The sequence below is a fragment of the Solanum pennellii genome, chromosome 5, assembly GCF_001406875.1.
Source record: "Solanum pennellii chromosome 5, SPENNV200".
In the NCBI taxonomy this organism is placed as follows: Eukaryota; Viridiplantae; Streptophyta; class Magnoliopsida; order Solanales; family Solanaceae; genus Solanum; species Solanum pennellii.
In genome coordinates, this window is record NC_028641.1 from 27,969,048 (window position 1) to 27,983,368 (window position 14,321).

Genomic DNA, 14,321 nt, shown 5'->3' on the forward strand with positions numbered 1-14,321 from the left:
TTCCTTCTGGCGTTAAACTCCTTCTCAGGCATCTTCATGCCCTGATTCCCGAAAAATTATCAGACATAAATTACCCTACATGGAAAATCACCGTTCTTACAGCCCTTGAGGCCAATTACCTTCTCAAATACGTCGATGGAAGCACAGAACCGCCGCCGGCAGTCATCACCGCCACGGACAAATCAGAAAAAACCAATCCGGCCCATGCCGCCTGGAAAGCCGTGGATGGACAGATCCGATCATGTTTGATTGCGGTCATCTCTCCCACGGTTCAGAAACACGTCCGATCCTACACAACTGCTTCAGCCCTGTGGACGGCCCTCGCAACACGCTATGCATCAATTTCCCACTCTCATATTTTTCAATTGCGTGATCGTCTCCACACAATTACCAAAGGCACGAAAACTATGGCGGAGTATTTAGACGAGGTCTCCACCATCATCACAGCCCTCGACACCGTGAACGAAATCATTCCCGAAAAAGATCTCGTCATGTGCGTCGTTCGGGGGCTCCCATCAGCTTACTCCTCCATTAAACAGGCGGTTCGCATCAGTCCAACGCCCGTTGACCTGGCTACTCTCTCCTCGTGGCTAAAAAGTGAAGAAATCAACGTGGATCTGGAGAGCAAACTTCTTCTCCGAGAAGCCGCTGTTATGGAGCCGGCCACCGCCCTCACCGCAAGCCAGAACTATCGCGGGGGGCGTGGTGGCGGCCGGCAGGGGAGCCGCGGCGGCTACGGCAGAAACAGCGGAGGCCGCGGGCGCGGCGGTCGGCAGGGCAGTCGTCCGCCGTACGACGGTCAGCAGCACGGCAGCAACAACAGCCTGCACTCCTTCGGCAGCGGCGGGCAGTCATCTTCCAGCGGCGGGCAGGGCACTTACGAGCGGGATCGTCCAACTTGTCAAATCTGTCAGAAAACAGGACACACCGCTGTTCGTTGCTGGTTTCGGTATGAGGAGAGCCGAAATAGTGATAACCGTGCCAATTATGCATCTCAAGCCGGCCCTTCCTCTGAATGGCTGTTGGATACTGGGGCCAACATGCACGTTACTTCTGATCTATCCAAGCTTAACGCTCCAAATCCATATCATGGCTCCAATGGTATTACTGTTGGCAACGGTGAGTCCCTTAATATTTCTCACACTGGCACGGGTACCATTAAAACCCCCACCGCTATCTTTCACCTAGGTAACCTTACCCACGTCCCTTCTATTAAATCCAATCTCCTTTCAGTTCACCAATTCACAAAAGACAATAATTGCTCACTCTTGTTCACCTCTAATGATTTTCAGATCCTAGACAATACTACCAAGAGGGTGATTTTTCAGGGCCCCTGTGAGCATGGTCTGTACGTTCTTCCTGGCACAAGTTCGTCTGCCCACCCAGTTTCAGAAAGCGTTCCTGTGGCTCCGGTGGCTCTTTCGGCTGATGGCCACAGTCTGTTGTGGCACAGTCGTCTGGGTCACCCGTCTACTCAAATAATAAATTCTTTAATGTCTCAATTAGGTTTTTCTTCCATTCATGTAAACAATTGTGACTCCTGTTCAATTGCTAAATCTCATAAATTACCTTTTACTTTATCTGAGAAGCGTACAACTGCACCTTTTCAACTTATTCATTCTGACCTATGGGGTCCTACTGCTGTTCCTTCATTTGCTGGTTTTCGCTATTATATTTGTTTTGTGGATGATTTTACAAAATACACTTGGTTGTACCCACTAAAACACAAATCACAGGCATACACCACCTTTGTCACTTTTGAAAAAATGGTCAAAACACAATTCAATTCTCATGTTAAACTTTTTCGAAGTGACAATGGAAAGGAATATGTCAATAACATCTTTGGCCAGTTTCTGCAATCCCTGGGAATTATACATCAAACCTCCTGTCCATACACTCCCGAACAGAATGGGGTGGCTGAGCGTAAGCATCGCCATCTCATTGAAACGGTGGTTACTCTTCTACATCAATCTCATCTCCCTGTCTCCTTTTGGGTAGAAGCTCTAGCCACCGCAAACTACCTCATTAACAGAATGCCCAGTCACACTCTCTCCAACAAATCACCCTATCAACTCCTTTACCAAGAACTTCCCAATTATACCAACCTCCGCGTCTTTGGGTGTCTTGCCTACCCTTGGCTACGCCCTCATATTACTCACAAATTACAACCCCGATCCCGTCCTTGTATTTTTTTGGGCTATCATCCTACCTCCAAGGGTTATCGCTGTCTTGACCCACAAACTCATAAAGTCTACATATCTCGTCATGTCAAATTTGTCGAAAATGAGTTTCCCTACGAGTCTATTTCCTCCTCCACAAATACATCATTCATTGGCGTCCTTCCCCTTTTTCCAACATACTCACAGGGTCCCTCACCACCTTCCCCCACACCTCCACCCACTACCCAACCACCCCTCATCACCCCTTCGACCGTCACCCACAATACACCCGCAACCACCACCCACACTCACAACCAACCCGAACCACCCCATACCCACAACATCTCCAGCCCGATCCGTTTTGGGTCCTTCCCGGCCACCCCCGAATCACCACCGCCCGTGCCACCCCCCAATACTCATCCCATGTTAACCCGTGGCAAAGCCGGTATCTTTAAACCCAAAACCTTTCAGGCTACCATACTACCAAATACACCCCTTCCCGATAGTGAACCAACAACCTACTCTGTTGCCTCAAAAAATGCTTATTGGCGTCATGCTATGGATGACGAGTTTAAGGCTTTGACTGATCAGAAAACTTGGGTTCTTGTACCTAAGCCCCATGGGCGGCACCCAGTGGGCTGTAAATGGGTGTACAAAATTAAACACAATGCGGATGGCAGTATTTCCAGGTACAAGGCTCGTTTGGTTGCTAAAGGCTACAATCAGGAGTATGGGCTTGATTACTCCGAGACATTCAGTCCTGTTATTCGGCAGGAAACCATTCGCCTAGTACTGTCACTCGCCGTGCGCAACAATTGGCTCATCAATCAGTTGGATGTTTCCAATGCTTTTCTTCATGGCATGCTTGATGAAACTATCTACATGACGCAACCACCGGGCTATGTTGATCCCCGCTTCCCTCAACATGTTTGCAAACTCCAGAAGTCTCTGTATGGGCTCAAGCAAGCCCCCCGTGCTTGGTACACACGTCTGAAAACGTTCCTCCAGGGACTCGGCTTCACGTGTTGCGTACACGACACGAGTCTGTTTACTCGACATTCAGCACACGGTACAGTCATTCTTCTTGTCTATGTAGATGATATCATTATTACAGGCTCTACTGCAGCTCTCATTCAGGATGTCACTCGAGCTATGCATACTACCTTCAAAATGAAGGACCTTGGCCCGTTACATTATTTTCTGGGAATGGAGGTTTCTCGGACAGGCAGCGGCTTGTTTCTTCATTAGTCAAAATATGCTCGAGATCTGTTGCAGAAAGCTGGACTGGAAAAATGCACCAGTCAACCAACACCGATGGCAGTCTCTTCGTCTACGAATGGAGCCGACACCCCTTTTGCCGATATCACCTACTTCCGCAGCCTCATTGGGGCTCTACAGTATCTGGCCATTACCCGTCTTGACATCCAGTTTGCTGTCAACCGAGTTGCTCAGCGCCAATATTCCTTCATTATGGTAAATTAGTTATTTATGAATCATACATCAAAGTTTATAAGATGAAAAACGTTTAGTTCTTGATTTTGAACCAATTGAGCGAGAAGTATTATTCATAATTTTTTTGTCTGAAGCATACAAGTGTTCTTAAATACAATATCTCATGTCATGAATTAACACAGATTATTCCTATAAGTAATGATTTGATAATTTATCGAAGGCATTTAATGATAAACCAGTTTAGATGTAGATCATCATTATCAGGATGAATTATCTCAATTACATGATTTGAAAATTATGCCCTTAATTAACATAATTATTTATTTCGAGTAAGCAATTTTACAAATACTAACTACAGGTTGACAACAAATGTGCATGTGACAACCATGTTTTTCATATATGCATCTATTTAAGACATCACCTATGGTATATTAACATACATATATCCACCTTTGATATGTTTCAGTATTTGGTGAATTCAGTCCAAACAATTATCTAATCAACAACATAAAATAATTCTTGAAAAATCTTCTAACTATTCAATATATGTCTATTACTTAATATGCATATCTTCGAATGGTGAAATCGTTCACAATAACTGAAAAAAATATTTGTCCTAGTAAACTTCAAATTGATAGTGACTTAGTGTTATTTGTTTTGATGAGTAAAATTTTGATTTATGTTACATGAATTTTTGTATCAATAAACTTTTGTACTGTTATGTCATGTAATTCTATCATGCCTATATTTGTGTAGTATAGTTTAAATAAGATGGATAATTTTTCGTATACATATTTCTTATCCACTACAATTTTGAAGATTTTTAATCTCTCAACTATTTGTAATCTCGAGTCCGAACGCTAAAGGGCAAAAAAAGTTGATAAAAATTTCAAAAAGGTATATCAAATTTTTTTAATCCAAAACGGTAAAATCGCTACGTCAATAGTGATTTTTTAACTCAAAATTGCTCTACCTGTAGCGTTTTGCAATTTCTTCTTTTTTTTTTTTAAAAAAAAGTTAAAAATCGCTGCAATGGCAGCGAAGTTATTTTAATTTTTTTCAAAAGCAAATCGTTGTAGGGGCAGCATTTTTGCATAAATTTTTATTTATTTATTTTTTAAAGGCAAATCACTGCAGGGCAGCATTTTTGCATTTAATTTTATTTAAAAGCAAATCGCTGCGGGGGCAGCGTTCTCTTCCAATTTCTTTTTTGTTTTATTTTATAAAAATAGCTCCTTTACAAGCGATTTAGGTGAAAATTTTTTTAATTTTTGTTAGAATATTAAAATAGTGAAAAAATTACACGTATAAAATGAAAATCCCATTGATCATTTTGTCGAAAGAAACAATCTTGCAATTGCATTACTTCAAAGTAATGGAATTTTCATTTAATATATGTAATTTTTTCACTATTTTAATATTCTATAAAAAAAATTTTTAAAAAATTAAAAAAAGTTTCACCTAAATCGCTGGTACAGGAGAGATTTTTATAAAATAAAATAAAAAAGGAATTGGAAGAGAACGCTGCCCTGCAATGATTTGCGTTTAAAAAAAATATAATTAAATACATGCCTTTTTTTAAAAAAATTTATGCAAAAACGCTGCCTCTGCAGTGATTTGCTTTTAAGAAAAAAATTTAAAAAACTGCGATTTAATCACCAGCAATTTTTTTTTTCAAAAAAATAAGGTGGCAGAATTTTCTATATAAAGAAAATTGCACAACGCTACAGGTAGAGAGCGATTTTGAGTTAACGGCGTCACCCTAAATCGCTACTGACGTAGTGATTTTATCGTTTTGGTTTAAAATTTTTTTTGCTATACCCTTTTGAATTCTTTGTCAACTTTTTTTGCCCTTTAGACTCCGGACTCTTGTAATCTCACTATGATATTCATAGTTATAATTTGTAAAATTCAATTCCACTACAAATTGTTTTGATTTTAACAAATAGTGTTATCATATATATATATATAAGCTATTTGAGAGATTTTAATTTATTTTTCATAATAAGATTTTATATTGAACACAACTACTGTCACGTAGCTTGTAGACAAACTATTAGCTCTTTACGAACCTTTTCTCATTAATTTGTATCATAAAAAATTGCTTAGGAACTTTTGATATCATGAATGTAAATTTAGATACTGTTGGTGTGATAAAATAAATAGTAAATGTTGTGTTCTAAACACTGTAAGAAAGTAGATATACGAAGAAATTTATTTGGTGACATTTGAAATGAATATTGGGAAATAAAGTTTTTTCTTATATTTATGAAATAATATGATAAAACAACAAAATTTAATGTGTATATCGTAAAATAATGACATTTATCGTAAAACAACGTAAAATAATGATATTTGATGTAAAATATGATAAAAATAATGATATTTTGGATAAAATATCTTCAAAATTAATGGCATTTGATATATACAAAATGTCACAAAACAACAACATTGACATAAAAAAATGTCGTTAATATTATGACTCTGGATACAAATGTCAAAAATATTTAGTTGCTATACCGACATTTACATCAAATATCTGCAACAAAGCAAGCTCAGAAATGAATCTAATGAAAATATAGGTCTTTGTCCGTTTGAAAGATTATTCTTTCCTCCTCGACGAAAGAGGGCAAAAAGGGTGTGTGGGAGAAAGGATTCAAAAGGAGAGAAGATTTTGTCCACCAAAGAAGAAGTATGACACTAGATATGCGAAGAAGAAATTTTCGATAGCAAATTACTTGACTCGATGAATAGAGGACATATTAGAAATTTACTTATTTTCTTAGAGTATGTTTTAAGTTAAAACCCAACAAACAAATTAAAATGGAGGGAGTAATTAAAATTTGTATATAACAAATGAGTTTGTGTAACACTCCAAAAGTCTAGGATTATCCTGTGTTGAAGGCTTACAAACTTAAATTTGAGAATTTTATTGTGATACAACTCGTGTTGAGAATATTAATTTTTGATTGAAATTGATATAACACAATCTTAGTTTCTTCCAAAAATGCCTTAATAATTTATGAAAAATTAATTAATTTAGTATTTATTTTATAAGTATTTTAAATGAGGTAGTATATCTAGTTGTGTAAGAAATTATTATTATATGAGGTAGAATTTATCTCAAATAAATTTCTATTAATTTAGATATACTGAAATGTTATATTTATTTTATCACCTAACATACAGAATATTTGAATATATATCGCAAATAAATGAGGAGGCCACATATTAAATCCGCTACAAAAGTGATGTTGATATATATTTCTTGTACAGACACATATACTAATGACATACCTATTATGAATCGTGTTTTTTTTTTATTAAAAAAAAGGTAGCTAGTTAAGTTTCTGTTAGTACTACATTAATGCATATATTCACGCTGATAAGAGTTAATGGACACGTACATTATATTTTATCAATCTATTGAATCACCGAAAGAAAATGTATTGTCTGTGTCAAGTAGTTCGAGCTTGGATTCAAGGTATGTGAAGGCCAGTCTTTCTCTTTTTGGCATGATTTCTTGAAGTTTATAATTTTCTAATCTATCCAAGACTCGATCATTAGGTGTCTTTAAATTGTTAGTGATGTTAAAAATCATATTTTATGGTATCAATGTTACTTTTGTTAAGAATCCATAGTCACTGCTGTCAGTTTTATGTCAAGTTGGTGAATAAAAGAGGATTGTATCTATTGGATTACAACTATTGTCGGGTTAATCATGATATTTGAGTGGTGTTAATTAGGTTATGGTGTGGAGGAGGTATAAGTTGTTGCGGAAGCCGAATATATAGAGTGTGATGGAATCACAACTACTATATCTAAAGGTAGCTAATAAATAGTAAATGAGACAACAAGAGAAAGAACACCAGGAATTAACGAGGTTCGGCAAACTTTTGTTTTCTTTTGCCTACTCCTCGGACACAACCAACCAATATTTATTTCACTCCAAAAGAGTACAAGTGAAATACTACAAGAGAGAAAGAAGAACAAATGCCTTAGGAGATGAGAAGGCAAGTGAGAGGTGTGTTACAAATGAATTAGGAGCTACCTATTTATAGGAGTAAATTCTTCCTATTGATGTCATCCATGACATCACAATATGTCAAAATGTCAACATTTACCTTGTGAAATCAATTTATGGTTCACCTAAATTTCACCTACAAAAGTTGCTATCTTGACTTTTATACCAATGAAGAATTATCCTCCTAACTACCATATCTTCTCATTAATCCATTTTTGAATCTTGTCAAATTTAACAAATCTCCACCTTGGCAAGATTCTCCATTTTCAACTTTCTCTCAACAACAATTTTGATTGTGTCTTCAACCCTAATCTTCAATGTTCAACAATGTTGATCAAGTTCAAACAATGTTGAAACTTGACTGCAGTCACCACTTTTGTCAACATATCGGCAGGATTATCTGTAGTATGAATTTTCTGCATTATGACTCCACCATCTTCTATGATTTCTCGTATGAAATGATATCGGACGTCAATGTGCTTCGTCCTTGCATGATAAACTTGGTTCTTTGCTAATTGAATAGCACTCTGACTATCACAAAATATTGTGATTTCTTCTTGTCCAATACCAAGCTCTCTAAGCAATCCTCGAAGCCAAATTGCTTCCTTCGCAGCCTCTGTAATTGCCATGTACTCTGCCTCAGTGGTAGACAAAGCAACTGTTGACTGCAAAGTAGACTTCCAACTAACTGGTGCATTTGCAATAGTGAAAACATAACCAGTAGTTGATCTTCGTTTGTCCAAATCACCTGCATAATCTGAGTCACAATATCCAACAAGATATTGACTATCTTTCTGCTCGAAAACCAAACCAACATCTACAGTATTATGAATATACCGTAGAATCCATTTTACAGCCTGCCAATGATCCTTTCCAGGATTGTGCATGTACCTGCTTACAACTCCAACAGCGTGTGAAATATCTGGCCTTGTGCAAACCATTGCATACATCAAGCTACCAATAGCATTAGCGTATGGTACTCTTGACATATATTCTCGTTCAGCTTCATTATTAGGTGACATAGCATCACTAAGCTTAAAATGAGGAGCAAGCGGAGTGCTAACCGACTTCGTTTTTTTATTCATACCGAATCGCTTTAGTACTCTCTTCAAATATTCCTTTTGAGATAAATAGAGTTTCTTTGAATGTCTATCTCTTTTTATCTCCATGCCAAGAATCTTCTTTGCCTCACCCAAATCCTTCATCTCAAACTCCTTTCTTAGTTGAATCTTTAGCTTCTCAATTTCCTCTTGACTCTTAGAAGCTATCAACATATCATCAACATATAGGAGAAGGTATATAAAGGAATTATCTTCAAGCTTGCGCAAATACACACAATGATCGTATTTGCTTCTTATGTACCTTTGCTGCAACATAAACTTGTCAAATCGTTTGTACCATTGTCTAGAAGATTGTTTCAATCCGTACAATGATTTTTCAAGTTTGCACACCATATTTTCTTTTCCATCAACTTTGAATCCTTCTGGCTGAGTCATGTAGATTTCCTCTTCCAAGTCTCCATGTAAAAATGCAGTTTTTACATCCAACTGAACTAGTTCCAAATTTAACTGCGCTACCAAAGCCAACAAAACTCTAATGGAGGAGTGTTTCACAACTGGAGAAAACACCTCATTATAATCAATTCCCTCCTTTTGAGCATATCCTTTGGCCACCAATCTTGCTTTGTAGCGAACATCTTCTTGGTTAGGAAATCCTTCTTTCTTTGCAAATACCCATTTGCACCCAATTGCTTTCTTGCCCTCTGGGAGATTGGCCAATCTCCATGTATGATTCTGATGAAGGGACTGCATTTCTTCATCCATGGCAATCCTCCACTTATCTTCTTCTGAACTTTGGACTGCGTCTTTATAAGTGGTAGGAATGTCATCAGCTGCAATTGAGTCCGCACAAGCCACCATATCTATGAGTCGAGCAGGTTTTCTTAATGTCCTTTTTGGCTTGCCGGTTGCTATTGATTCAAGTTGTGGTTGAGGTTCTTGAGATGGAACCTCCTCTTCGACTGGCTCTCCTTCAAGAGGAAAATTTTCTGTTGTTTCCTCGTTTGATCCCTGTGTTGGGAAAATTATCTTTCCCTCAAACTCCACCTGCTTTGAAGCACCATCAATTTGTTTGGCTTCTTCAAGTGTTACCTTATTTGTCAAGGCAGATTCATCAAAGGTAACATCCCTGCTGAAAATAACTTTTCTTGTCTCTGGACACCATAAACGGTATCCTTTGACTCCAGAAGTAATTCCCATAAATAAAGCTTTCTTTGCTCTTGGGTCCAATTTTGACTCTCTTACATGATAATATGCAATTGAGCCAAATACATATAAAGAACCATAATCTTCAGCAAGTTTTCCATACCATTTTTCAAATGGTGTCTTCCCACCAATAGCAGCAGATGGTAGACGATTAATGAGGTGGCACGCATATGTTATTGCCTCAGCCCAAAATTCTTTGCCCAAGCCAGCATTGGACAACATACATCGAACTTTCTCCAGCAAAGTTCGGTTCATGCGTTCTGCCACTCCATTCTGTTGTGGTGTATTTTTTACGGTGAAATGTCTAACGATGCCATTTTCCTCACAAATTTTCTGAAAAAGATCATTTTTGTATTCGCCACCATTGTCTGTGCGAAGACACTTGATCTTTCTGCCACTTTGAGTTTCTATCATCGTCTTCCATTTGAGAAAAATTCCCAATACTTCATCTTTTGTTTTCATCGTATACACCCACAATCTTCGAGAAAAGTCATCAACAAAGGTTACAAAATAGTGTTTCCCACCTAATGAAGGTGTTTTGGAAGCACCCCAAACATCCGAATGAACATAATCCAAAATACCTTTAGTATTATGGATAGCTGTTCCAAATTTAACCCTTGTTTGCTTTCCCTTGATACAATGCTCACAAAACTCCAAGTTGCAAGTTTTTACTCCTTTTAGCAATCCTTGATCTGATAAAGTTTTCAAGGATTTCCCTCCAGCATGCCCCAAGCGCATATGCCACAGCTTGGTCATTTCTGCCTCCTTCTCGTCATTGGATGTTGTTGCCGCTGTCCCAATAACTGTACTACCTTGATAGTGGTACATGTTATTATTTCTTCGAATTGCCTTCATTACCACCAGTGCACCAGAGCATATTCTCATCACGCCATTATCTGCAATGACTTTGAACCCCTTTGATTCTAGGGCTCCTACAGAAATGAGATTTTTCTTCAAATCTGGTACATATCGAACATCTGTTAATGTTCTACTTAATCCATCATGGTTCCTTAATCGGATTGAACCAACACCATATGCGGTAAGAGGATTATTGTTTGCAGTGTGAATAACTCCACATTCTCCTTCTTGTAAATCAATAAACCAGTCCCGATTGGGACACATATGATAACTACAAGCTGAATCCATCAACCATACATCAGATGATTTGGATGGATCTGTTATAACTAGTGAGTAATCGGAATCATCACAATCAGCCACATTTGAATCCATGACAGCCTTCCCATTATTTGGTTTGGCTTTGCTATTCAACTTTGGGCAGTCTTTCTTCCAATGCCCTTTTTCTCGGCAAAAGGCACATTCATCTTTGCTGAGTCTCGATCTTGACTTGGATCTCCCTTTCTTCGTTCTCATATGATTTTGAGAACGACCTCTTGCAACTAGTGCTTCTGCTTCTCCGCCTTTTTGTTTTTCTCTCTTTCTTTGTTCATAACTGTATAAGGCAGAACAAACTTCTTTGAGAGATACTTCATCATTCCCATGCAGTAGAGTCGTTTCAAGATGCTCAAACTCATCGGGAAGTGAACTTAACAACATTAAGGCCATATCTCCATCCGTAAAAGTCACGTCCATATTTCGCAAATCTGTCGCCAACTTATTAAAGCTGGTGATATGATCATTCATTGTGCTACCAGGAACATAAGTGAAGCGTAACAGTCTTCTTTTCATGTAAAGTTTATTTTGACTGTTTTTCTTCAAGAATTTCTCCTCCAATGAATTCCATAATTTATTTGCAGATGTTTCCTTCGTGTATGGATACTTTTGTTCTCTTGCAAGGTAAGATCGAATGGTACCGCAAGCAACACGGTTGATAATCTTCCAATCTTCTTCTCCTACACCGTCTGGTTTCTTTTCTTCAATGGCAATATCTAGCCCTTGTTGAAAAAGAACATCAAGGACCTCGCCTTGCCACATTCCGAAATGTCCTGACCCGTCAAAAATTTCAACTGCAAATTTCGCATTTGACACAATTCTTGTCATAAGCGAAGATGCCAATGATGACGTATTATTGACACTTGATGTGGACTCATCATTTTTCTTGTCTCCCATTTTACTACAAATACTATTTACTAGCTAACAATGCAAAGACCAAAGTAAATCTTTTTCTGATGTGGAAGTTCAGACTATGCTGCAACCACAGAGCATACTCAGATAATACCTTGGCTCTGATACCAATTGTTGCGGAGGCCGAATATATAGAGAGTGATGGAATCACAACTACTATATCTAAAGGTAGCTAATAAATAGTAAATGAGACAACAAGAGAAAGAACACCAGGAATTAACGAGGTTCGGCAAACTTTTGTTTTCTTTTGCCTACTCCTCGGACACAACCAACCAATATTTATTTCACTCCAAAAGAGTACAAGTGAAATACTACAAGAGAGAAAGAAGAACAAATGCCTTAGGAGATGAGAAGGCAAGTGAGAGGTGTGTTACAAATGAATTAGGAGCTACCTATTTATAGGAGTAAATTCTTCCTATTGATGTCATCCATGACATCACAATATGTCAAAATGTCAACATTTACCTTGTGAAATCAATTTATGGTTCACCTAAATTTCACCTACAAAAGTTGCTATCTTGACTTTTATACCAATGAAGAATTATCCTCCTAACTACCATATCTTCTCATTAATCCATTTTTGAATCTTGTCAAATTTAACACAAGTTACTTTTGGGGTTGCTATTTTGTGTATATAATATTTATGTTTTCATAGATATCATACGTACATAGTGTCCAAAAAAAAAACATGTGTACTAGCTGATTATTGTGTTATTTGAACGATTGAGAGTAATTGTTTTTTGTAAAATATTAGATATCATTATGACCTCCTTGACGGTCCAAGTAAGATTTGTTTGCTAAATTGTTAATGCTTTATATGAACTATTGGGGTTAGATGAGATTATTATTGTTGTGGCTTGATGTTGATATTGTTTGCTTAAGTTCATACATATGTTTTCCTACACCATGTGCCTTTTTAGGATATAAAATTGTAGTGTTTGCTTACATCACATGCATTTTCTGCCTTTTTAGGCTAGACTAGGGTCGAAGTGTTTTCCTACACCACATGCATTTCATGCCTTTTAAGGCTAAGCTCGAGGTGTTCGCCTACACCACATGCATTGAATGCCTTTGAGGCTATGGATTAGGATGTTCGCCTACTCTTCATAACATGACATTGACCTACATTCCATAAGGTTGTATACCATTGCTTGAGTTATATATTGTGGCCAATAGAGTTTGAATATCTGTGTTGTTTGAACGAATTATGAAGGCTCGCTATGTATGATGGGGCACAAAGAGGTAGATTTTACTACCAACTATCAACAACGTGATGATCTATCTTGCTATGATTGTGTGGTCTGAAGAAGATATATATATAGGTAAGAAGACTATTTAATTATAGTTGATTCTATTATGATTATGTTGCATAGTGTTATCATGTTATTGTGGTTGCAGCTATTTGACGAGTAGGTCATTGTGTGACGATTAACTGCTTATTTTATGTGTTCCGAGTAAGGATATGGTAAGGGGATACAAAATTACTCATGTGGAGTGGTTGTTTACTTTTTGAAGATTACATATGCAGTATTCTGATTTTAGTTGCAATTTTCATTATTTCTTTGTTAAGACTATATTCTTATTTTAGTCATCGTGTTATCTAATTTAGCATTATTAACTTTTAATTATATCGAGTAAGTGATTTTAGTTCTACAACTTACAGATTCAAAAAAAAAATTTAACAGAGAGTAGTTCGGGTATTTCCCTTTTAATTCTCTCTCTTTAAAGAACAAGCTAAGTCTTTCCTATCTTTATCTAGAAGAACAAGCCCGTCGATTTGAGCTACAATTTCAAAAACCAACTTGATAGGCATTAACCCTCCCTCTTACACCGACGAACGATATGCAACGAATGATTTTTTAAAAAAAAGTTTTTTGTTTTCTCAAGTAATTACTTTAAAATATCCGAATTACCGCTTTTAGCAGTGAACTCTCTGTTAATTTTCTTGGGTCTGTTAATTTGAAGGATTAGAATCACTCACTTGATATAATTAAAGGTCAATAGTGTTAAGTTATATAACATAAGGACTAAAATAAGAAATTAACCTTAACATAGGAACTAATAGTGTCGTTTCCCCTTTAAATAATTTGTTTTAAGTTAGTTAAATTCATACAATTTGAATAAAATAACTATTAAACATGTATACCAATAAAAAAAATATATTGGACATTTGACTTTTCAAAATTTAAAGAATAAGCATAATTGTAGACAATATATAAAGATTATAAATTATTTTTAAATTATCACTATAACGTAACCCATTTATAACTAACTATGAAATCTTAGTTGCAAAAAAACAACACAATTTTCTCTTGTTCTTTTTGTTTCTATATATATATA

General features: G+C 36.9%; 1 long non-coding RNA gene across 1 annotated transcript in view; it reads left to right on the forward strand.

Moving 5' to 3' along the window:
• Window positions 1-13,057: 13,057 nt before the first annotated feature.
• The window catches only part of LOC114077292, a 4,601-nt gene continuing 3,337 nt past the window's right edge, over window positions 13,058-14,321 (forward strand). The window contains exon 1 of the long non-coding RNA XR_003578441.1: window positions 13,058-13,303. This is a non-coding gene — a long non-coding RNA (uncharacterized LOC114077292). The remainder of the gene's footprint in view (window positions 13,304-14,321) is intronic.